Source organism: Bombus vosnesenskii, unplaced genomic scaffold, assembly GCF_011952255.1.
Source record: "Bombus vosnesenskii isolate JDL3184/JDL3185 unplaced genomic scaffold, Bvos_JDL3184-5_v1.1 scf7180000013314, whole genome shotgun sequence".
Taxonomy (NCBI): domain Eukaryota; kingdom Metazoa; phylum Arthropoda; class Insecta; order Hymenoptera; family Apidae; genus Bombus; species Bombus vosnesenskii.
Window position 1 is genome coordinate 2,726,867 of NW_022882960.1, and position 25,937 is coordinate 2,752,803.

Consider the following 25,937-nt stretch of genomic DNA (forward strand, 5'->3'; position numbering starts at 1 on the left):
AGTGTTGACGAACGCGGATGAAGTAACTCGACGTTGCGATAATTCGCAATTATATTTCTTCTTTTGTAGTCTTTCGTTCGCCGTCCTCCAATTTCGTCGTTCTTATTCGAAAAAGTAGTTTCAAACACGTGTACGGTATACTTGTACGAAATCTTCTTCGTCATTGATAAAGATTAGCCTCCAGTACGATGTTTTCCAACCATCCTCGAATCTTTACCATCTTTTCGTAATTATCGAACAACGTGCAACGTCATCCGCGTAAAAACCAACTCGTATTTGCATAAAGAAGTATTTTTAATAGGATTGCGTATTATTAGTCGCTAGTGGAAGTTGAATCGTAATCACCAAGCAAGTTAAGTTGGAGGGATTCGTTTCTGAGAGGAACGGCGAATTCCTCGAAAAGATATTATGGACGAGAAAAAGTGCATCGAAAGGAGGACGGTATATATAAACGTTCTGTATCTATGAAAAAGGTTAGTTTCAAGTTTCCACGAAACGTTCGATTGTCAGAAAGTTGTCGGGTAGTTTTCACGAAACGTTCGTTCGTTGAGTCGTTCGATTGTTGGATGTTAAAAACGCGTGTTTAATCTTGAAATTAAGCGAAAAATTTTAGCGTAAGATCGATTCACGACGTAATGTAGAATTGCTCTTCTATCAGAAACAAAGAGCGTAACTTCTATTATTAATAAATAATATAATAAACTATTATCAACAGGTAGCTTATGATCTTCGTTTTCATATTCACGTTCTGCGTATCCTCGTACCTTTAAATCTCTCGCAAATGCGTAAAAATCCGCAGTCTAACCTGTGGTGGAAATGCGTTTCCGAAGAGGAAAAAAGGAAATTCGGAGAGCGTTAAAAACTTTTTTTTTTTTTGAACCTTGGATGATTCTCTAAAGTTAAACACACGCGAGTTGCGTAAATGCTGCGCGACACCAGAAAGAGGATCGACAAATAATCGCGTTTCATTAACCCGACGCCGTCTCGGCGTAAGCGTAAATAATCGACAGTGGGCAAAGCATGCAAATAATCCGTGACTCGATTCACGTGGACGTGGGAAAGTGAACGAGCGATGGAAAAAGAACAGATAGGAAGCGGCTTGTCACTGGACGACAAACGACGTCGTCGTTCGATCCAGCTTAGAGGAAAATTGCTTTCCTGTCCCTTGAAAAAGTACATCGTGCTTTTTTCATAATAGATTGCGTTTCCATGTAGTACGTACGTAAGTACGTTTTAATACGCGTGATACACCTGTCCATAAAAGTATTCGGACGTTTGTACGAACTTTTTACGAATAAATACATATTACGCGTGTGTGTTACAGGAAACGTTTTGAAAACGTTTATCACGATTATATCGATATGTATATCTATATACAGGGTGGTTGGTAATTGATGGTACAAGCGAAAGGGGGTGATTCTAAAAATTTCTTTTTTTTAATTTTTCCATCGAGACAACAATCTACAGTGAGATTCGTTATAACGTATAATTCAAATTCGATTTTCTGGAAAACAAAGCCTCGATATTTTCGACTTCTTTTTTCGCGTAGAATCACCCCCTTTCCGCTTGTACCGCCAGTTACCAACCACCCTGTATATGTCAGAGATGAAAGAACACCGGAGCCTTTGGACTTTTGGATAATCCCGCAACATTGTAATCTAGAGTCTACCATAGCTGTAATTAAACAATTGTAGTTATTCAATTCGATTATAATTGTTCGAGACTTGTGATAATGAGCTTGGGTTCGAGGCGACAGCCAGTCGCCGAACATAGCCGCGGTCACGGGATGAACGCTTTGTCTAACAAAGGTATGGAGTAATTCTATAACTCTCCTTAAAAGAAATATTTGTTGCGGCACGCGACAGTAAACATTCCAACGGTTTCTGTCCCGTGGCTCGCCATACGCAGACCTACCCTATTCTTCGGGTATGATGGTTACCAGATGTCGACGCATCTCCACAGTACATGTTCAACTAGCCTGGGGGCCGTTATAAACATTAAGATCTAGTTACCTAAGGTCCTTCAAACAGACAAACAGTCTTTGTCCCAACTACAGGAAGATAGGGGAGATCTATTTTTCAAGGAACGACGCTTCCAGCTAGCAACCTTCCCTCAAGGACGGCTAGCATCCTTTTCTAGCCACCAACATGGAGATTGACCAATTAACAGCAACGTCAATTTCCCTCACTCTCCGAACGAAGGCTATCCTCGACGAATCCGATGATCTCGTGTCCTTAGACACACCCCATTATAGTTTTCCTCTGCAGCATCATCGCGACGGAAAGTCATTCTCTCGTGAGGTCTCATTAGCGAGTTACATAGCGTCTTTACGCCCGGTAAATATTTGACGTTTTAACAAAGAGGTAGTTTAGTAATACTTGTATCGTAGACAAGTAAATCGAGTCCAACTTAGACTTTGGAAGAAAGTACATTTGTTATCCCGTTGACCGCGGATTCGTTTTCAACCCTAAGACCATTGATATTAGTGTCTAATCACCGCGGTTACTCGTCAATTCTAGAATATCCACACTTGTACTAATAATTATATTTGCGCTAGTCAATGTCTTCTCTATTGCATAACAACAATGTGTAATCCTAATGAAGATTCGTTTCACGCCCCTAACCCTAATTCTAACGTAAACCCGACATATATATTTCGCAAAGATTATAAAAATACTTAAAGAATGGTCCCAATATTTCGTCAGATTATTTCGGCTTATTGGTTTTATTTGTTTAAGACGATTATTTATGCTGCATAGAAATTTTACTAAATGTACGTTTGCAGTAAATACATAGCAATTTCTATACACAGCTATCAGATATACTAGCTACTAGAATGTATTTGCGCGCCACTATATTTGTTACGGTATTTGCATAGTGATTAATTAGGTTCGAGTATATTAAATTTCGTATCATTTAATATACTCAACACAAATATAATTATACAAATGGAGTGTAGAATCCGACAAGAAAAAACGTTTCATTGGAAGATGAGGGTACGTGCAAATACTTTTTTCAGCCACCGAATATTTTCAGATTCATTTCGAATTTGGTCAATATGATCATGACAGTGGAGTTTCATTACGACGCTAATGGACTTTCAAAATGTTTTATGTAACACAAACAATATCTACATAAAACTCGTCTACAGTAAGTGCTCGTATGTGTACTCTCGTGAGCCATGGTACATCGAAGCGAAGCCTCGAGACGTTTGAACGTTCGATTCTGAAAACTAGATTCGACGGCTTTCCAACTTCCAAGCCGTGATGCGGTTTAACTGGTCGGTAAATATTAGGATTGTACGTTGGGGCGTTAATAGGGTTCAACTCCGAAATATTTCACACATCGTGGCCATGGAGCAATGCGTCGAGAATTCGTGAAAGACGAACAGGATGGAAAAGCGAAGGAAGAGTTTGTTGAAAGAAAAATTTTGACTATCGTTGTATCTATCGTTAAATCGACGTGTGAAACTGGCGTCTTTTTTAGCTTGTATTTTTTTCCATTGGTCCTTGTTATATCTAAAAGCGAACGTAAAGAAACAGAGTAATCTTTCGTGTGTTCGGTTGCGAAGAAACCAAATAAAGTATTTAAATATATTTCTGTAGAATTTAATTTCAGGGATACGTGTTCTATTTCAAATCGACAATCGTCCGTCCAAGTGATTTCGCTTCAATATTAAAAAAAAAAAAGTAACGTTGAGTTTGAAATATTAAGGTACTAAACGTATCGGAATTGAGGCACTTGTGGTTGAAATTTTAGTTGTTGCGTTAGGATTGCTTCTGGCTTGAATATAGTACGGTATTTGATAGAAATAAGATTCGATATCGATCGATTGTTCGTACTTTGACGCACGCTATTCGAAAGTACATAACACCATATAAAAAGATAGCGATTTATATAAAAAGCGTGATTTATATGGTAAATCAGAGATATGTATACGGTACAATTTTTTATACGCCCGAGTTTTCGTTTTGTAGGAAATAAATTTTGTAGTGGGCCGAGTGTGCGTGGACGTCACAAAAAACCAGAATAAATGGTCTGTGACACAAACCTACTATGTCTATAGGAACTGCAAAAATATCTACTATTTTTGGTGTTTTTTAAATAAGCGTATAAAAAGCTTTTTATAATTGAAAAATAAATGGTTCACGCAAACGTTTAAAAAATTGAAAGATAAATCAAGTTCTTTCATTTTGGATATATTTTTTTACAGATTTCTAGGTAGAAATTTTCAAGACATTTTCCTACATTTTAGCAAGGTTAATAAGAGGCGATAGATTATAAATTTATAATAATTATTTCATTAAATATAATTATTTCATTATTAAATCATAATTATTTCATTATTAAAATAAGCGAGATTTGCGTAGTTATATGAAGCAAATACAATGAAATTAAATCGCTTGCTTTCGAATCGTACGTCGCATCTAAATACAAAATATATAAAATAAAATAGAGATGTAATAAAATGTCGAAGCGCAATTGTTCGTACGTTACATTTAAATGTAAAAGAGATCGATAACGCATAATAAAATATCAAAGCTCGATTGTTCATAAATTATACACCGACGTAACAGAGATCTATAATATGCAATAAAAAGGCCAAAGTTTAAGCAATTAATATTTTACGTATCGTCTTGTATTTAATTTAATCACTTTTCATAATGACCCTCTCGCAATTAAACCTGCTATTAGGTCTTCGTATTTGAATAATTCAATTCTGCGCTCGTTTCAACAAATAAGATTTTTAATATCGCAACGGAAATTTTATCGTAAGATCGAGACAGGAAATCGCGCATATTAATAACGATTGTTTTATGTTTCTCTCGAACTTAAAGAAGTCGTTTAACGATACAAAAACGCGAATTTTGTCTGAATCAATCATCGTATCGAGCCTCGAACTACTAAACTCGTTAAACCAACGAGTTTTCTTTTTTTTTTTCCTTTTTCTGCAATCAAGAATACACAGGTGTTTTTACAAAATTAACTTTGACCCTTACGAAGCGTACATACTTATTTTACTTTCATCGTGTCGCTTTAATTATAATTATTTACACGTAACGCGCGTTTTACTTCTCTTACTGGCAACTACTCTTTTTGCAACTACCAACGTCTAGATGTTTTTACAAAATTAATCTCAGCTTCTCTTGAACGTATACACCTATTTTTTACTTTCATCGTATCGTTTCAATCGCGATTGTTCGTACACGATACACGCCAGAACCTTGTTGCCCTAATATCAAATATCACCTGCGAAATTAATCTCATAAAATTATTTTTACCCTATATACGCTGTATTATTTCATCAAAAATTACTTTGACACGGTTTGATCTTCAGCCCGCGAACGCTACCTTGACACATTTTTAACCACGTACTTACACGTCTCTGTCTTCGTTTCATCCGCTAATGATCATTACGAGCAGATCCTAAATATACATATAGAAAGGGACAGGCGGGGTTGGAGGGCGAGAAGAGGCGGAAAATAGGGTGTCGGATCGACGACGAACCGTGACATCGTCGCGTCGCATTCGTCGGACGCCTGTGTTCGTGGTTCGCCGCGGTGAGACGGCGTGTTAGCACGATGCCAAGAATCTAAATGCGTATTCTAAGTCCCAGCGTGTAGTCGGCCTTGACCCTCACGGGCGGAAGAGACACGCGACGTAACGCCGGAAAGTTCTACGCGCCGTGCCGCGCCGCGCCGCCCGCGCCGTCTTAAATCACCGATCCACGCCGAAAAACACCGACCTCGCGACTCTCGCTAGTTCTCAGTTCCCATTCGCTCCCTCGTAGAGAGAACACGATGCTATCGCGCCTCTTTTGTTTCGATCACGTGCTTACCGACGACGCGTGCACTTTCAAACGTTCTTTTGCCACTTTAAAGTAGCGAAGTATGAAGGTGATGCGCGAGGTGTGCGTATTACGTTGTTGTTACGCGTATAGTCGCTTGAAACGGGTGAAGAAGTAGCGTAACTACGCGTTTAGAGTTTCTTGGTCAAATAGACGTGTACTTTTTGTCTTTTTCCTTTTTTCTTTTTTTTGGAGGTTTCTAAGACGCGCGTTTTCGTTTCACTTTTTATAAGACAAAATATTTCGGTGCTTTCTCCCTGTATATTTGGAATTTTTCGTGGCCTTCTCGAGTATTTTTCAGATCTTTCGTAGTATATTTGGAATTTTCATTTCCTTGCAGATGTATTTTTGGGATCTACCGAAGCTTTCAATTCTGCTGAATGATTATGTGAAACTGTCCGTTACTTGGATTTCCCGCGTCAGTTATTCTTATCTATATGGAATATTATATTGCACGTAAATAATCAAAAAAGAAATGTCTCAATATCAATTTCATATGCGTACATACATATGTATGTACCTTGGATAAAAATTAATAGACTGTATTCTGATATCAACGTTAGGAAGCAACAGTAATACACCGCGTATCATAACCATAAAGCTACCACAAAACATTTGATCTTTCGTAATAGCGCGCGATAAGGAATAAAGTACGCCCTGTTCGGAAAGAACGCAGATGATATTCATTGGAAAAAAAAAAATTTTTTTTTTTATTTGGTAGAATTTTACAATCAATTCTCATTGAGAATTATAAGAAATATTTTGGCGTGGTACTATAATATATAATAAGTGATTATCGTATGTTTGATTCTTGCTGAATCTAATGTTTAAATCTACAGGGATCTTAGCCTGCGGATTTGGTCCGTCGTGTCAATTGAGCAATAATTGAGCAACTAATGGGTTTTGGTAATTGCTAACTCTATCTATTAAACTAAATTTGGATATTTCTTCTTTAGCTGTAGGTATCTTGAAGTCGCGATGTATTGTTTCGTTGGTAACATACCAAGGTGCATCTATTAAGGATCTTAGAATTTTTGATTGGAATCGTTGAAGAATTTCTATGTTGGAATTACTCGTTGTTCCCCATAGTTGGATCCCATTAGGTCCAAACAGGATTTAATATGGCTTTATATTTTACTTTGCACGCTCAAGCATTGGAAAAATGGAAAGACGTTTTTGTAGGTAGTATCGGAATACTTAGGCTGTAGATGTCGCTGCTGGGTACACGGCCGCTTTTCTTCCCATTTTTGTATCGTGGAAGAAAAATCGGACCTTTAGTCGCCGGGATTCGAAGCCGGGTTCCGAACGTTCGTAACCTAAGGCGCTAACCACTGCGCTGCCGTCGTCCGGCACTAGTTAGCGTCGAGTGGTGGTATTTGCTATCGAGTGCCGCCACAGGCCTTTGTTTCCACGATACTGCACATTTATGAAAAAGTTCGTTTAAAACTAGTTTATTCCCCTGCGACTATAGCAACATACTTGTGTAACCAGCCCAAAAGAATATTTTATTACAGAAAGATTGCACTTAGGATACAATGATCAAGATGTGACTGTAACAAAAATTGTTGTAATTTTAACTATTCGATTCTGCATACTATTCCCAATTCGTCGTACCGTGTCTCCTATTTTGCAACTACGTAATCATCAGAAATTTTACGTTAGTTTTATAAACACGAGACGTATTTGTAATTCTTTGTAATTAAAAGTTCCATACCCGATTACGATATTAAATGCACTTCATATTTAGTATCTTAACACAACGTATCCGTTCGTAATTTCTCGTCGAATGTGTTCGCTTCGAATAACGTAGATTCCCATCGTCCTAATGCTTAATACGCCAATACGTACATACGTATATATCAACGGAGGCCAACAATTTCTCCTTGGAACACGATTATCGGCACGCTTTATCTCAATGACGCCGACACGATTGAGAGCATTTGGGAACCACTGGTCCATCCCCTAACCGCTTGTGGCCTGGCTGGCCGTCAATCATTTAAGGGACATGTTGGCTCCCTTCCTGGGGACCTCGCTCTCTCCTTCGATCGTTCCCTATAATAATCTCCATTCCTCCCTTTGACTTTCTCGGAATGTCAGATACCCGCGGGACAGCCGATCTTACGCACGTTTGAAGTTACGGTAATAGAACCTCCTTCTGTCTAAAGACAATAAAGACGATAACAAGTTATAATAATTACTTGAAACTATGTTTATCCGTCAGTTTATTGTCCGCCTTTCTCTTTCGTATTTGCTCGTTTATCCAATTTTTGTCATCGGGATAATTTTCGGTCGTTTCGTTCCTTAATCCTTTCGCTCGGCCGTTGTACAAAAGTACGCGTTGGGTTAGGCGCTAGATCTTCCAGTTTAGTATCCCGTGGATTTGATATTCTTGAAACTGAAAACGATTTTGTGCGGTTTCTCTACAAGTCGAAGCAGTCTTTGTTAATAAGAAACGGAGAGATTCCTTTACAAAATGATTAACTGACAGATGCGCCCTGCGCAATGACAGGCTAAATCGTATCGATCGATGGAAATCCTGAACTCGCGCGAGGCAATGTTTTAAGATATACTAAAATATATAGAGACTGTTTGCAAGAGTTATTGATAAGAATTGCGGGAAAATAACGAATTAACTGTTATTCGTTGGTCCCATAATATTCTACTATCTCACCTGTAAATAAATATGTCGGAGTCAGGTTGGCATTTTGGGGCGTTCGATGAACCTCTATTTACTTTACCGTCGCGAATGTAGCCAATCTTTATCAGTACGAATGTGGACACTACCAGAGGCTACGAGTAATGGTAATAGGATGGTCGAAATGATGGTGACAACGAATTCAGGTTCGATAACGAATCCACGGTCCACGGGAGGACTCGTATCAACGTGCTACTCGATTCGGGTAACTTCCCGATAACTCAATCGGCAATTCGTCCAACGACTCACTAACTAACTGACTAGCTCTAACTCTCACTCTAACTCTGTCAATCCAAAAGAGGTTGCCCTTATATACTCCTGTCCCCGCTTCTCGGGGTTTTTAAGGAGAGCCATATAATCATTTCATACCTCTGTCACGAGGTCCCTTCCGTGACCGTGGCTACGTCCGGTGACCTGTCATGTCACTTCGAGCCCAAATTCATCGTCATAAAGTCAGATTGGAACATTAAGACTATTTCTTATTCTTATTACTTAAGAGCGGCTATAGTAAAAGTCTGGACTAGTGTATTGAGGTTTTTCCCAACATTCTGGACGAGAAATCCCGCTGTCTTTCCCTCTCCTACAAATATTATGATAGGAAAGTTGGTAACATAGACATCGCGGTCGTACGTAGGTCAGATATAGTTGAAAAAGAATATAATTGAATTATACATAATCGGTAAGGTTATTGTAACATCGAGCACGTGTTTGGATTTCCTACAGCGTAACATTCTGTACGAGATTTTCATTCTTAAGGCTTTTAATAATCTCCGAACGATTATTCGTCCAAGTTTCCAGAATTTCTTGTCAGTGGCTTTAAGTATCCATGAACGTGGATGTACATAAGCCGTAAACCATACTTGGAAAGTTAAGGTAGAGTTGTATTATATAGTTCCATAGAGACACCAGGTATACGCATAGTCTCGAAGCACGTTCCAAGGATAATAAATACAAAGTGGAGGAGATATAAATCGAAATATCCCAGTTTAATCTCTTGGCCTTTGTGTCCGAGGGTCTCGAGGATCGTACGAAAATGCTCGCAGTAGAACATAAGTTGTTCTATCTAAAATCCTAAGTAAATCCGAGTTCCCTGCTAATTTGCTTTGTTCCTTTTTCCTGTTCTTCTGCCTGGACTGGAAGGTAGCGTTGCTTCGGTTACCGGACGCCCTTTAACCATCTTCGACTGTGTTTTAATAACGTGCAGCGTTACCATCCTTTTTCCTGCACCGGTGGTCTTAGTCCATTTGATTTTCCATTTGCTTCACAGGTTCTCAAGTTTTCTTGCGTTCTTTTTAGATTATGACAAGGCGATATTTTTGATAGTAGTAAATTGCACGCTGCTACGAACAGTATCTGACGTTGTTTTCTCAGCAAACTGAGTTAACTGCAGATACCCGTATTGCTGAAATACTGCTGTAGAAACATGGACGAATTTATTGTGTTTGCTCGTAGACAATGTTTCATTTGGAACTGACGGTGGACGATTGGGTCGGCTGAATTAAACTTGATTATTTAATGGAATGGAATTCTTCAAACGGGGAATCTTTTTCAGCTTTTTGCAGCTTTCTTTTTATTACGAAACATAGGTTTGCAGGATTATATTAATATTAGATATGGGTCTTAGAATCTTAAGATTTGCGGATCAGAGGTTTTCTTATAGTTCGGCTATGGTGGTATATTTCGAGAATCTAGTACATTTGTTTATTATCTTTTATATTTATTTATATTTAGTACATTTATTTAGTTATTTTTGTATATTTAGAGAATTTACCTATGGAGCGTTGTATACGACGTGAAGTAATAGTTCTAAGATGATTAGGGGCGGAAAATGGTACTTTAAACGACTGCCACTATTCGTCTTGTCCTGTCGACGACAGACAGGAATATCAAATGTATGAACTTGATCTGTACGAATATCGTTAACGTCCTTGCTAAAATAAAACCAAAATTGTATTTATAAGAACGAAGCCGCTGCAGACATTCGCATAATTCTAACGATAAAGATCAATTCTCGTTTTTCTTATCATTTCCGTAAAATGTCACAAATTACAAAGGCTGGATGTCGTACGATCGACACTTGTTCAGTTTTGAAGTATAAGAGGATTCGCATCGTCGTCTAACCTTACGCCGACTGACAATCGACTTTAGCGGCACGTAGACTAAAACAAAATGCACTAATTAAAATGTCAACTAGTCGAAAATACAGCGACCCTCCGGTGTTACCCAATATCCTAACGCGATAGGATTAAGCGCACAAAATTTAGTACAAAACGTCCTTCACCAAAATCCGATACGCTACGTATCACGCTCGCAAACCTACCAAGACCCTACCAGAGGATCCCGAAAATTCGATGATCATCTTCCAACTCCGAAATCTCTGTCTCGATGTAGCGTTTCTGGAAACTTATCGCCAGCGTGTGCGGCAATCCGCGGCAAGTGTCAGGCCGCGACCGTCTAGTCTCATTAACTTGCAACTAACGTCGAAGCAATTAATCTGAAATCTCGTTGGCCGGGGAAAGGGAGAAGGGGGGCGGGTTGGGAGAAAGAGGAAGACGGATGGAGAAGAAAGGAAGAGAGGAGGAGGAAGAGCCGATGAAGCTCTTGTAGCGATGGTCCGAGGGATCTTGGTCTTCTCGATTATATAGCGGATCTTAACGGACCAACTCGGAGAAGGATGGCGTAAGAGAGTAGGCAGAAATACGAGGAAGAGAGAGAGAAAAAGAGAGAGAGAGAGGCATTAACGCGAAGGGGATGGTTCGATGCAATAGTTCGAGGATGATAGAGAGAGAGAGAGAGAGAGAGAGAGTCGTTAACTACTTGAAAATGAACTTCTCCCGCTCTTCCACGACGATGCCTCTTCCATCGTGACACACGGCTGATTGTCTCCCTTAAGAAACCAACAGCCACCACCTCGCGATGAACGAGCTAGTGCGACGAACGTGATAGGAAATGAGAAAGAGAACGCGAATGGTAACGAAGTTCGGGTCAAAGGGCGCGAGGGGGATGCTGGTCTGGCGGGTGAAGTTCCCGTCTGAATGAAAGAGCACCGAGTGTGAACACGGATCGGACTCGCTACAGATAGGCGCGTTCGTATCTTTTGAACGCTTGTGTGACGCGGCGGAGCTTCATCTTCAGTCTTCAGTCAGGATTGCGTGTTCGCATCGACCATCGTGTTAAAGGTGTTGGTTGAAGCGTGTATCGTAGCAGGGTGGTTTGTCGAAGTTTGGAAGTTGGATAATTATGCAGCAGCTGCAGGAAGTATTCGTTTTGCAATGAGGTATCTTTTTATCAGCTCTTGTCATTTATATGTCGCGCGTATGTAGATATCTCATTTTTGAAGTATCAAAGTTTCGTGGTCGTACGAGAACAGTACTACGATACGATACGATATCTACGATTGGGAGTAATTAATTAGTACATAAATGATAACAAATAGTACGCGTGGGAAAATGTCTTCGTTTACTAGAAAATTAGTATGCGCATTCATCAACTATATTGCGAGTTTATGAATGAATGCATTCGACGTATCAAAGTCTATTAAATATGGATTACATAGAACCGTAATAAATCTACAGATTCCCACATTCTTCGATGCCTGTCGCTCGTTTCTCTGTCAATCGCTTTCGAGCAGAGTTCTAGCATAATTGACACAAATACTACGGAAAGATTTTTTTAAGTTTTCAGCGCGCACTCGGATAAAAGGTTGCAAAAAGAGAACTGTACTATTTTCTTCGCCGTTTCGACCAATCGCAATTTTTTCAAAACTGCCTTCGCGCGTCGTCTGGTTAGCTAATGTTTCTAATTACTCAGAGAAGCTCAAGCCGTACAGTCCAGTTTTTAAAATATTTTTATTCTGTTTTAAATGATGTTCAAATACCTCCGCGAGTAGTTGTATGCAATATCGTATACGACGTTATTTGCTTGTTATTTATTAAGAGAATATTTAAGAGAAGCGTTTCTTTTGTTTAAAATCCTCGTACGAATGGTACCTCTAATACTTATATCGTTAAAAGTTGAAGATTAAAAGGAATAAAGCGATGCCAATATAATGAAAAAGTATAGCAAGTAACAAAGCAGTGATATTTACTGTTTCCAAATTCGTGGAATATCATTTCATACGAATCTACTAGAATCGGACCTACTTCTGGCAGAGATCAGTTGGAAATAAACTAAACGAAACACAATCTTCGAATCTATTTAAAAAGATCAAGATGAATCATAAAATCATTTGAAGAACACAATTTCCCGACTTAATAATTTCTCATTGTTCGCTGATTTTCTTCGCGCAAATCAACGATCTAAAAAAATCTCGTTCCGCGATAAATTTCTTCGCCGCCTTTCGATTAGAATCGCTTCAACAGAAGAAAAGTTTCAACTAATCTCGCGGAAACGCGTCATCCAAGTGATGCAATAGCCATCGTCGTCGTCGTCATCAATCATCACCGTCACGGTGTTTTTCATAATATCGCATTACGTGCAAGCGTTTAGCGTACTCCAACGTGCAGAGGGAAATTTTCTTTATCACGAAATCTCGACCAGGCATTGCAGCAGGACTCGCTCTGGAAAATGAAAACGAGAAAATAAAACCGATAAATAGAAGCGAAGTGGAGATGAAGCCGTGCATCTTGTATTTACCGCGGTTCCAACTCGTTTTCATCCTAATGAAGAAAAACTCGCCGTACAACGACAAATAACAGGGAAAAACCGCAGATACCGAATTCCCAGCCGATGCGTACTCGTTGTATGGTTCGAGTTATCGCGAGGTTATTCAAAGATACGGGCCGTAAAACACTGAATAAATCCTTATTCATTAATTCCATTAACCAGAAGCCAGGTTCAGAAGCGAGGGAATAAAAGGAAGCCGGTGGAACGGGGCCAACCGATATAATTGCACGTTGTGTATTCGAAACGATGAACCTGTTCCTTCTTTATATCGCGTTGGTATATAAGGTGTAATGACGGATATCGTGGTGTCGTGCATACGTGTGTATTTTATTGGCTAGAGAAGACGCAACGATTCCGTTCGTTGCACGTTCGTCATACGTGAACAGGAATATTATGGTGATCGAATGTTATGGCTCGATCGCTACTCGATCGTTTCGTGCGCAGCTGTAGAGGATGGCGATTCGTCAAACCTTTTTCTCTTTCTCAAAATCTTCATAATCGAATCAATACAAAATTTTCGAAAATGGTCAAAATCTTTGGGATTTTGTAATGGAAGATTTCGTACTTGACGATAATTCTTCGGATAATTTGAAACGCGCCAGCAACGATACTAAGGAATTCTACTTCGGCGCAGTGTTTCGTTCTTATTTTTTTAATTCGAAGATGGTATCCCACTGGGGGTGTATCCACATGCTATATTGCTATATCACTAAGCTATAATATTTTACCAAATATTTGTCCTACTGGACAAATTGTAAAATGTAAATAAATAAATAATAAAAAAAAATTCTTATTTTTCGTAGTCTAAGAAGAGGAAGCGAAAACATATATTCGTATATATTTCTTGTTAATTTAGACGATCGATTACTTGTACTTTATATTGGGTTGGCAACTAAGTGATTGCGGATTTTGTCATTACCATCTAATAACAAAATCTGCAGTCACTTAGTTGCCAACCCAATAGATGCGCGTTAGTCTTCATCCAGCAATTATTATTTATCTGTACATCGTTCTTCTGGTACGAGCTATTATCGTGTCATCTTTTAAATTTGAAAATATCGTTCTACATAGAGTTTGTGATACGTTTGTATATATTTCGTAGAACGTTGAGAAGTTTTACGAAGCCTGATATAAAATATAAGCATTCGTTAAAAGTTACTAACACGTTGAACGGATTTAGCAATTTTATAAAATTCACGGAAAATGCAAATGTCTTATAATTTTCTCGTGCAGCTTATCCTCCATTCGCTTCATCCTTGATCTAAGGTCGCCTTTTCGAACACGCCAACTTTCTCGTACGTACACGTGCGCGCATTACGTCGCATTACGTCGATAGTAAAATTTTATGTCCATTGCGGATTTCTAGACGAATATTTAATCCAGGACACCTGATGGGTATCGTATTTGCATCGCAAATCCGAAATAAAAGATAACGTTTCGGGTTCTTAGAGCTTAGCTTTATTCTTACGACTCTGCCGCATACTGATTGGAGCAATTAGGGACATGCCTATTCGAACAGTCGTATTTCTTGGGAACGTATCTAACAGTTTTGCAATTCCGATTCCAGATTTAATATATTCACGCGCACGTTGCATCGGTTCAATTATTTAAGCGAAGATTTAAGCTATTTTTTTGTAACAAAACGTTGTGGAAAGGCAAGCGAGTCGCCCTTGGAATTTTTATATTACCGTCTCATTCTCGTTCACGTTTCAGTAAACGTAAAAAACTTTCAATAAGAAGAAAAATGACGAACAAAGGCTTCCAGAAACCTGGAGAAAATTGTTACGCACGAAAGTTTCGTGTGAAAGTTGCGAAGAAATTTTTCAACGATAGAAAAATACAATTACTGATTCTTATAAAATTCCTAGACAGATAACAATTTTGATTCTCGACATAGCAATGTAATAATAGAATAATAGAAGATCCTCCAAGTTTCTAAATAACTATATCCATGTATTTTATTAACTTTGCTGCGTTCTTTCGCTAATTTTCCCTCTAAATGTATTTTTCTAACGTTAAAAATATCTGAGATCGGAGCAGAACGCGAAAGAATTTGAAATGCTGCAGTACGATTGAACCAAAGAACGTTTCTGGTCGAAGTTCAAGAGGAATTCCGAAATTCCAAGGGTGAATCGTGTTTCAACAACAGCGAATATGTTTCAAGTTTAAACGAACCGCGTTATCAGTGAAAAGATCGATCTGTTACGCAATTCCGATATATCGTTCGCACAACGATAGTTTACCATAAGAAACGCGATGCACGTGTCTTATTTTTATTATCTGTAACTGGCTTCATCTTCGAAATCCTGTAACAACGCTATCCTATAATCCTATGATCGATTCTGTTTGAAAATTATAGTTACGCTATGCGGAAGGAAAATCTTTCGTACTTATATACTTGCAACAGAACTTTGGTGAATTATTACTTATGGTCGTAAGCTATTCGCCAGGCTCTTTCACTGAAAGAAGAGTATTAGCTTTCTCCCGAGATTTTATTTGCGAGCGCACAGCTTCTACTTATTAAGGATAGATATGTTCGAAGTCAGTATATCAAATGAATTTTACTACGCGTGTCGTAATAGAATATTACAAGCTTCCAAGGATGACTATTACCCGTAGTATATAGCGAGTATTCCACGTTATGTTACTAAAGTTACCCTTAGTAGACGAAGGGTTAATTTGATATTCGTTACGTAATAAATATGTTACTGCTTTACGTATTTAAAATCGTTTATCAAAAGTTAGTTTGGAAATTACTTGTTGTACTTGTTAAATAAATCAGACAATGTAGTTTCTTTTACAAAGCAATTACACTTACGTTCTAATAAATGAAAAATTACTGGATTTGTTTCTTTGTTCGTTTATGAAAAATTGCCACGAGCTCTAATCTTGTGATTTCTTGCACGAATTTTAAGCTCGTCTTGTACCGTTTTATTTTCTTAATTCAAGCAGGTTAATTTGTCCACGAAACGTGTATAATTTCTGTACCAATTTCAATTTCGTTATACCTGTGATAGAATTCCGTTCGTACGAATTTCACTTTATTAGAACAAAATTTTAGTTAACGTTCGATTCGTTGAGCTACCGCCGATCGAGCCCATTTGGTCGAATACGAATTCCTATTATTTGAACGAGAAATTGTGAATAATGGGGAAAAATTAGGGAACTCCAATTATATCAACTCCGGTTATATGAATTATTTGTTCTTCGATGGATTTCGAATAAATGAAATTCTACCGTATTTATAAAATCTTTCTTTCATGAAATTACCAAAACGGTTCGTTATTTCAAGCTTCAGAACGTAATTATTGCGAGATTGCGGATTTTGTCATTAGATGATATTGACAAAATCCACGATCACTTAGTTGCCAACCCAATATTTATAATTCAACTTTAATCCAGCAACTATCGATAATATTCTTCGTTTAATATTTTTATAAGATTGCTAGATGGAAATCAATTATGCTTTGCAATTCTTTATTCTCTGTTTATGTCTTTGGAAATATACAATGACACAATGGTGGAAGTCTTCAAGTAGCTATATATATATATATATATTCGTACATATTAAATAAAAGTTTAAAGTTGCATAATACCGCAACGATTTCCGTAATCCACTTAAGGTTAAGGCTTAAAATGTTTGCAGTACGCCGAGGAGGTTTAGTTCTCTACGAAATCCTCTCAAACGCGTATTAAAACCGACTTTTCGCTCCAATTCGTGCATGCAGTTGGCCGCGTCTCGTTACGACACGCGTGCGGTTTTGCTGGGATCGTGCGTCTTCGCGTGCAACGCGCGGGAAACAAGAAATTAAAAAATCGTTACACGACGGGCTTCGTTTTGACCGCAACTTAAACGTCCATAATTAAGTATTATTCTTGAAAATTGTTGCCCTGTTTAAAACCTGGTTGCCCGTTTTACGTTCGTTTCGCCTTGATTCCTCTTCCTTCTTTCTCTGTTTTTATCTTCTTTTTCATTTTGTTCTTTCGTTTCTCGTTACGATGCTAATGAAATCTCAAAATGCTTTTTCGCAGAGCATGCAATGTACGCATAAAAGTTCTCTATAATAAGTGTCGGAAACACCTTCGCGAGCCGCGGCAAGCCACTTTTTAATTTCCTAATTAATTTGTCCAGCCTCCGTTTCTATTTTTCATTCGAGGTCGTATATTAAAAAAGTCCGAATTAAATCCGATCTCAGGTGTTTCATGAATTAGAATATCTTATCCGAAGCATTTAATTAATTACTAGAATAAATTTTCTGCCTGTGTATTTGCGCTATATGTATGTAATTATATAATAGTTACACTAGTTCGCGAAACCATCGGAACTACCACCGCGGCCAATTTTTATGAACCTGTTATTCTCGTTATACGAAACATTTTGAAATTTGCCGCAAGATTCTCACGATTACATTGATAAAAGGAAGCAATCTTGAAACGTATGCAAAAGTCACTACATCTTTACTGCAAACAGGCTTTTTATAAAAAATTAATATACGACAATAGTGGTATTGTACTTGTAATTTTTATTAAACATGCTCTCGCTAAATATTACGGCTCACTAATATAGCGAATATCCATCAAACTGTGCAAATCTTTCGACGATCCTTGCGAAACGTATGGTCGCTAAATATTGGGTTGGCAACTAAGTGATTGCGGACTTTGTCGATATCACCTATTGACAAAATCCGCAATCACTTAGTTGCCAACCCAATAAATATCTTCCAACTTCCATCTACGATTTTCAGATTCGTTTCAAATGTTCCTGTTGAGAATTGTGGATTTTAATCGCCGAAATAAAAGTAAAGGAACACTGAGATTACACTTAGAATTTATATTAAAATAGTTTCAGATTTATTTAACAAATGATTTGCACTCAGCACTCTCTTTGTCTCACCATCTTCTATACCACACTGCCAACGAAACAGTTACATTCGTCTGTTTTTCGAGACGCTGTGCACACACATACTTCCATACACTCATACACTCATACGTGTGTCATTAATACGCTGCTAATATAGTGTAACACACAAAATTATACATATCTCTATAGTTCCAGTATAGTGTCACAAAACTTAAGGGTTGGTTGATGAAATAAAATAGCTGAGTCGTAACACAACTATTAATTTTGTTTGAATTAAACTTTATTATGAATTCAGCAATCACAATGTAATACACACTGAATTAACGTAAATCTCAATTCACTCCAACCACGTTATGTAAGACTTACAATGATACGTTAAGTACGCGACTGTTATAAGGGTAGAGACCGGTAAAAATATGTTGACTATTCTAAGGATACAGAATAAGTAAGTCTTGCTGACGATACTGTGTCTGAGGAAGGCTAGGAATGGGTGTGTCTAAGGACACACGGGACTATCGGATTTGTTTTCTTTTTTTTTTAATATTTATTAAAATTACAATCAATTCTCGCGTTGAGAAATCGGATTTGTTCATGATAATTTTGGTTAAGGAAGTGAGGGCAGTAGACACCGTCTCCGATTGGATAATAAGACGGTTGGTGGACCAGGAAGAGTTTTAGCCATCCTCGCCAGAAAATTGCTAACGGAACATACCAGATGTGAAGAAAACCAACTTTCTATGCCAACACGTGGTAGACAATAGACGTAAAGGAACTCGTACTCGCTTGGTCCGAAGGACCTTAACTATGAAAATTCCAAGACCCCTGGTGGGTACTTAAGACTATTGAGGGTACCCGCCAAGGATGTGCAAACATCTGGGTGCCATCCTGTCCGCAGTGTGTGGCCTGGTCTCTGATGTGAATTGACGTTACAATAGCAACGGTAGCCGCGTGTCATTACGACGCTAATAAAATACTAAAATTTTTGGTGTAACGCATTCGTAATGATCTTCTATGAGTATTCAAATACTCTGGCGACTTACTGTATAACAGTCTGTTACGAGGCAGTAGCTAGATATATTAAATATCGAACGAAGAGAAACAAAGATGGCAAATAGGAGATGATAAAAGTTCAGTTTCGAAGTGATAGCTGGGACATTTTAAACTAAGAACAGGAGTATTGCACGTCGAATGTTTCGAATTTCAGCGGAACGAAATTTACCGGACACAAAAGACGTTTTCCGATTGTGATAACGGTGCGCTCTTTTATTGGATTTATCTGGCTCTATCGGGTTTTGAAATGTTTCGTTGGTTTTTGACATGCTTTATCGAGTTCCGCTGTAATCGGCGGTTTCGACCGGTCGTTCCGGCCACGGTGCACCTTTAAACGACTAGAGAGCTATCGGTCTTCTATACGGAAACCGAAAAATTGGAAATCGTCAAGCAACGCCAGGCTGAATGTGCGGAATTCTAATTAACGAACTTTTAATAATCAACGATCGGTCGATACTAGTAATTAGAGGATGCATATTGTTCGTGAAAATCGATTAATTAATTAAGTTATTATCGTCGAGTAAGAGATGTTTAAACGTTTAGAAAATTTGCTGAAGAATTCATCGACTTGCTATTAGTTGTCGTTTGGACGATAATTGCGATTAAAATATAAAAGTTATATGAAAGTTGAATTAAGTATTATTGTCGAGATAAAAGTCTACTCGAATAATTGTTCAAGTAAAATTTGCATTAGTTTTGTTACATACTTTATCGTAGATAACACTGTTTAAATAATAACGCATTTGGCAAATGAGTTATTTCAGTGTCTGTTGTTTTATTTGATATACCGGTATTCGTCGTTTCGATCTCACCCGGAAGATATAAAAATGCTTATTTATGGCGCAGAAAATTTATGCCCACCCCCAGAATATTTCCATGTCTCCGTCTAGTTACATTCGTTTTATTGTCTTTTAATATTCGCGTTGCTTGATCCGATGAAATGTTCGGATTCGTATCAACAGATATTTATCCTCTGTTATGTTCCATAATTAAATATATGCCAAATAAATTATTATTTTCTAATTTGAAAACTTCATCTTTAATTTTCATAAATTTAATTCTTAGTTTATTTAGCACAATTATTCGATCTTTCCATATTCATGGCTTTCGTTATTTCGTAAGAAATACAAATTTACAATTTTCTACGTGCAAGTTGAATAAAAAATCTTCGTTTATGAAATTAAAGACTACGTACAGGGAAACTCAAAAATTTCCATCGTTAAAACTGTCTTACCCGGCAGTTGAGTTAAATAATGAAGCGAGTCAATGTGTTTAATTATTAAACGTTAAATGTACTATGCGGTACGTTAATAGAAAACGATGTAATTATAAATGGTGTAAAATTGTAATGTAATTTAACAACGAATGAAAACCTAATAAAGGGAATGTAATTTTCTTTTGTTCAACGGACGGGGTATAATTTTCTTTGTATACCCTTCGAGCATAAAGTTCTACCTTTTCATTCGCGAATATTAAAACATTATTTGGCGTCCTCGTAAATAATTCCGTTTCTCTCGATACGTACACACGCACATATGTTAGTTCTCACGACATGTAAGGGCCTTTGCTGTTCATATACCGATTGGACACCCGTTTAATTTCAAATTTAGAATTATTCTTCTTCAATATCGAGCAGGAACCTTCAAATATTTGAAACTCTGATTAAAAGGAAAGGAGAAGGAAGAAACGAAAAGATTCGATGAAAGAGAAACTTGGATATTTCAATGAAATAAATACAAGTGAATATATGTGTGTGTGTGTGTGTGCATTTGAGTTTTTATATATCTTTAGAGGATAGTTTTACTTAAATTAAAGCTTAAATTTATATTAGATTTAGTCAAAATGTTTTTAAGATTTGATTCTTAACACGATACCAGGTGTTAATTAGTCAAATATACAATTAATTATTATATAATTTACAATACGGATAATTTATTTATACTGAAAGTTTTTAAATTTCAAATACGATTTTTCATCACCATGAACATTTTTGGATCGTAAATTTCTTCTACTTTTGCTATCTACTTTTATCTACTTTTGCTAATGATCTAATGAGAAGATCTTACGGTGAATTAAAATTATTTTCATCGGTAACCTACGAACCGAGAGATTTAGTAAAAAAAAAAGAAAGGAAAACTTCGTTGGACGCGTATAAACTAGACAAAACGACGATATAAATATTATTGTTTGCCGAAGCGAAGAAGCAAGGAGATGATCGAAGGAGAAAACGCTGCAAATAAATCGTAGATTATCGCCTACGAATATTAGAGACGATTTCGAACCTTTTAACGACTGCCCAACATCAAACGCGACTTGCAATTATCTCGACCATTCGTTGACGATGAATTTTCTGTTCTCTCTATCCATCTCGGCAGTTACTTACGTATCTAACGTAGCGGCGCACAAGTCTAAACAGAGATTAATGCGATGTCTGGTGAGTTTGTCAAGCGTCTTGAACAGCGGAGCATCATCACGATTCCCGCGTTAATTTAAGACATCTTGGTAACGACGTCGGCCTAAACGAGCACGGACGTAAACAGTGGCACGTCTGCGAAACGAAGCCGACGCGGACGACGATATTTTTCCGGTGTCGCCAGGGTGTCTTTATTTCGCCGAATCAAACTCGATCATCGTCTTTCTGGCCAAACAGAAGACCGACGTACCGCACGACGTTGAACGATCGCGAACTCTAGAACGCCTCTACTCTAAACTTTACACTGTAGGAGATCGGTCGTTTCCTCTCTTCTCGTTTCAGCTCTCGTCTCTCTGTTCGTCCTTGCCTCCTCTACGAGTTCTTCGTCCCTATTCGATGTTTTCCGGCGTGCTCGACAGCAGTAACGATCGTTTTTAAATTCAGGAAGAGATACTCGCCGGCAGATTGCGATTCTGAACGCGCTCGTGAGAAGAAGAAGCTGCTTCTCTTCCTACATACGTTCCGCTTCCTCTCGCACACACGATCAACCCTTTCCCGCGACTCCAGCTTCCTCCAGTTTCTTCCTCTTCGTCGGCTAGACAGAGACGAAAATTTCCATCCTTCTTTATACTTTCAAAGTTCGTCCTTGGCGTACGAGATGCGACACGCGACGTTTTGTGCGTGTTATACGTATAAAGTATTTTGAAATTTCGTGAACGCTGTTACGACGTTACGATCATTTGGTTGCCAGGCATTCGTAATTACATCGATTAAATTTACAATCAATTTGGAAATTTATACGTATAACAGCTACGAGGAACTTTTATCACAAACTTGAGGAACAATTAATACATAACGCAAGAATCACTGTCAGTTTAAACGTACAGTAAGCGTTAAACACAGTCCTACTGAATATTGAGATTTATCGATATAATGGACAGTCGACTGTTCAGATATTTGTATGATCTTTGCGAAATTATACGATACTATTGGGTTGGCAACTGTTTTTTTTTTTATTTTTTATTTAGTTGTTTACATTCACAATTTGTCCGATTTGGACATTTGGTAGAATCGGCAACTAAGTGATCGCGGATTTTGTCAGTATCACCTAATGGCAAAATCGGCAATCACTTAGTTGCCAATGCAATAGCACCGAGTCGAGTACACGTCTTCTAGCTTCTATGTAGATTATCAAATTTGTTTCGAACCCTACCGATATGAGTCTCGTTTGCGTAGAAATACCACTGCTTTGGAATCTACATCTTATCGAGCTAATTAAGACAAATACGATTATCTCAACCGCATATGTATAATTTTTATCTATTTATTTATTTATTTATTTACATTTTACAATTTGTCCAGTAGGACAACATGTATAATTGCTAACCACTTTTCTAATACCATCGACTTCTTTTCATTCCTTCGAACGAATCAGCCTTCTCATTTGTATATTTCATCCTATCGTTTCCTTTTTCTCATCTCCCATTTTTCTATGACCACTAGTTATGTTTTCTTTTCATCTGAGTCCGCCTTTTCGAGTACTCTGTAACACGTAGCCGCGTGTACAAAAGACTTCTCTTCCCTGTGAATTACGAAATAAACGCTATTATTATCGTTGATCAAAACATATTATTCATAAAATGATCTCTCTTTTGCCAGTCACCGTACAGTCTCAGAAGGACAATCTCTCAGCCAATGTTCTGGTACGTGTTTTAATTTCTCGAATAATCGTTCGTTTTTCAGACTATTTTTCTTCTCTCGTTATTTTCTCGCTATTTTCTCTTCCAACGTAAACTGTATCGCGACATCTCGTAAATTTTCCTCGACACGTGGTAGAATTGGCGAAAGCGATCGTCGGAATACACAAATGGGAAATGTGGTTTGACGATGCTGCTTCAGGATTTTTGCCTGTCCGACACGGGCAAGCAGCGTTAAAGCGCGGTTTAATTAAAGCTTGAATTAGTGAAACAAGTAGTAGAGCGTGGATCGACACGCGTCGATATAACTCGCTTGGTTAATAACAATGCCATTGATTCACTGTTTCGCCTGATTTTTTTCGTTCCGGTCGGTCGCGACCACTCGTTGGCTTTTCAGTGACCTCTAATTAAAAGCATTTACCAGCGGCGAATGTTGACGCTCGCCGCGCATTTATTCTCGCCGGATCAATGCAAAATTGCGATTTACTCGGGGTTCGAGCGGTCGAACGGTGATTAGTCTTTTATTTGCACGCTTCGAACAAAGAATCCGAGGCTAGATCTTTCTCAATGGACCGCATTGTAGCTGCCCCAGCGAAATAAAGGATGTTTTTATCAAAGAACAACGATATCTCTGCGTGTGGCTGATCGCCTTTGTTTCCATGCTTCTTTCTCCTTCGTGTATACAGGGTGTCCGCAGAGATCGGCATAAAATTTACTTTGCGTGTTGATGAGATCAAGTAGTTAAGAAAACATTCGTATCAACTTACGTCGGAAACTGAACTCTTTATGGGGCAGTTGTAAGCGTCAAAAAATTGTTGTTTAATCGCCTCGGCAGATTTAACAAATGTTGGAAATTTCTTTGCTCTGCGAGAACGCAGGTTTTCGTTCGTCGAACTAACGAGTCTTCTCGGTCTCTCGAGTATTCCTGCTGTTGCAGAGATAGCGGTGAATACGTTTGTGTTTGTCCGCGATTTTGTCTAACGAGTCGTAAGAACAACTTCCCTGGAAATTTTCGAACCCTGTGACTCTTCGGTAAACCATTTTTCGACACGAGCTTCCAGGAACTTTTTTTACTTACATAACTTCATCAATACGTAGTAGAAGTCTTGTCCCAACTTTCGTAGACATCCTGCGTAAAGCTACGAAGACTTTAACGATAAAATTCATCTCAATTATTTCGTATCACGTGGGCGATCTCCTGGGGGTCTCGATTTTAACCCTTTCAGGATCGAATTCCTTTTTCCACTGTTGGAACAATCGTCTTTCGCTAATTGTTAATTATAAAATACGTTGTTCCTGTGGCTTCGAAGATCTTGTTTCTGGAGTAGTTTCCTTTATTCGGCGATGAAATAGCGGCACCCAAACATCGAATATAACGTATTTCAACATATTTGATATATCACGTGTTTTTGTGTATTATATATGTAATCATAAATAATCGTGGAGTTATTAATACTGATTACGATTTCATTGTCATAATTTGTAATTGCGTACAGTTGTATACAGTTATAATTATGCAATAAGTAACATTTTCATTCTATGACGATATAAAGTAACAGGAGACAATGTTGATTGGTTTAACAAAGTCTAGTTGACCTGTGTATTTAATAACACACTCGTACACTTCAGAAAAAATGAACGTCACTGTCCCAAAATTTTGCCAGGGAAATAAAATCGTAATAAGATAAAAAAATAATGGAAGATTAATTACATAAAAAATTTCAACGAAACATCCAATTTGATTTAGTCGAACGATAGAATTTTTTGTTACACGTGCGTTCTCGATTTTATTAGAGAACACCTATCTCTAATTGAAACGTTAACGACTTTGTTGATATTAAAATTTAAAGTGTAAAATACGATTAATCGACACATTAAGTTATCAACGAATTTTATCGCTACTTTACAAAGTATATTACGGTATATTGTGCCACTTAATACAGTCTGTTCTGTAGATCTCTATAGAGATCGGAGCTGTTCTTTTTAAGAATTTTTCTGCCCTTCCTTCGTTGACTCACCAACGTCGTGTCACGGCCAGCAGATAGAGAGAGCTTGGTCTATGTTATCCGTATTTCTACGAGAATCTTCGGTTAATCCGTAAACAGTGAGATAGATCCAGGCCAAGAGACTTCTGGACAAGAACGTAGAAGGAAAGAAAAGCATCACGTTTCTCTCGGTTTTGCGGTAGCAGCGCAGGTACGACAACTCCGACAAAGTGTTGTCTGGCTGGTGTTCACCGTCGCATTGTACCGATACATATCGAATTTCTCACACAAGCACGCTTAAAGACGCGAGTGCGTGGCAGTGCATAACAAGTGGGCGATCGAAGAACTCGGAGTAAGAGTTGCTTGAAGAACATCCTGATCACCACGTGGCTGCTGTTGCAAACCCTTCGCAAATTATTATTATTCGCCATATTCTTTCGAACTGAACATCGATAAACACAGGTGTACGACATAGGTATATAGCATAGTATGTATATTACGTAGTACGTGTGTAAAGTTTCAAATGTATGGTTTTTTTTTTGGTATTTTTCGAAAATTATTTGCAAGTAAAATCTACGTTCTATCGAAGTGTAGGAAATAATTTTAACGTTTCGTTTTCTTATTTAAGTTCTTTTATTTAAAGCGTGTAGAACGGGTAAATATGAATTATGGTCTATTTCGTTGGTTACACTGTAACTAATGTCTTTCATTCGACCTAATAAT

At 37.9% G+C, this 25,937-nt stretch overlaps 1 protein-coding gene across 2 annotated transcripts in view; it reads left to right on the forward strand.

Moving 5' to 3' along the window:
- The window catches only part of LOC117235011, a 346,097-nt gene that overhangs the window by 33,537 nt on the left and 286,623 nt on the right, over positions 1 to 25,937 (forward strand). The window lies entirely within an intron of this gene.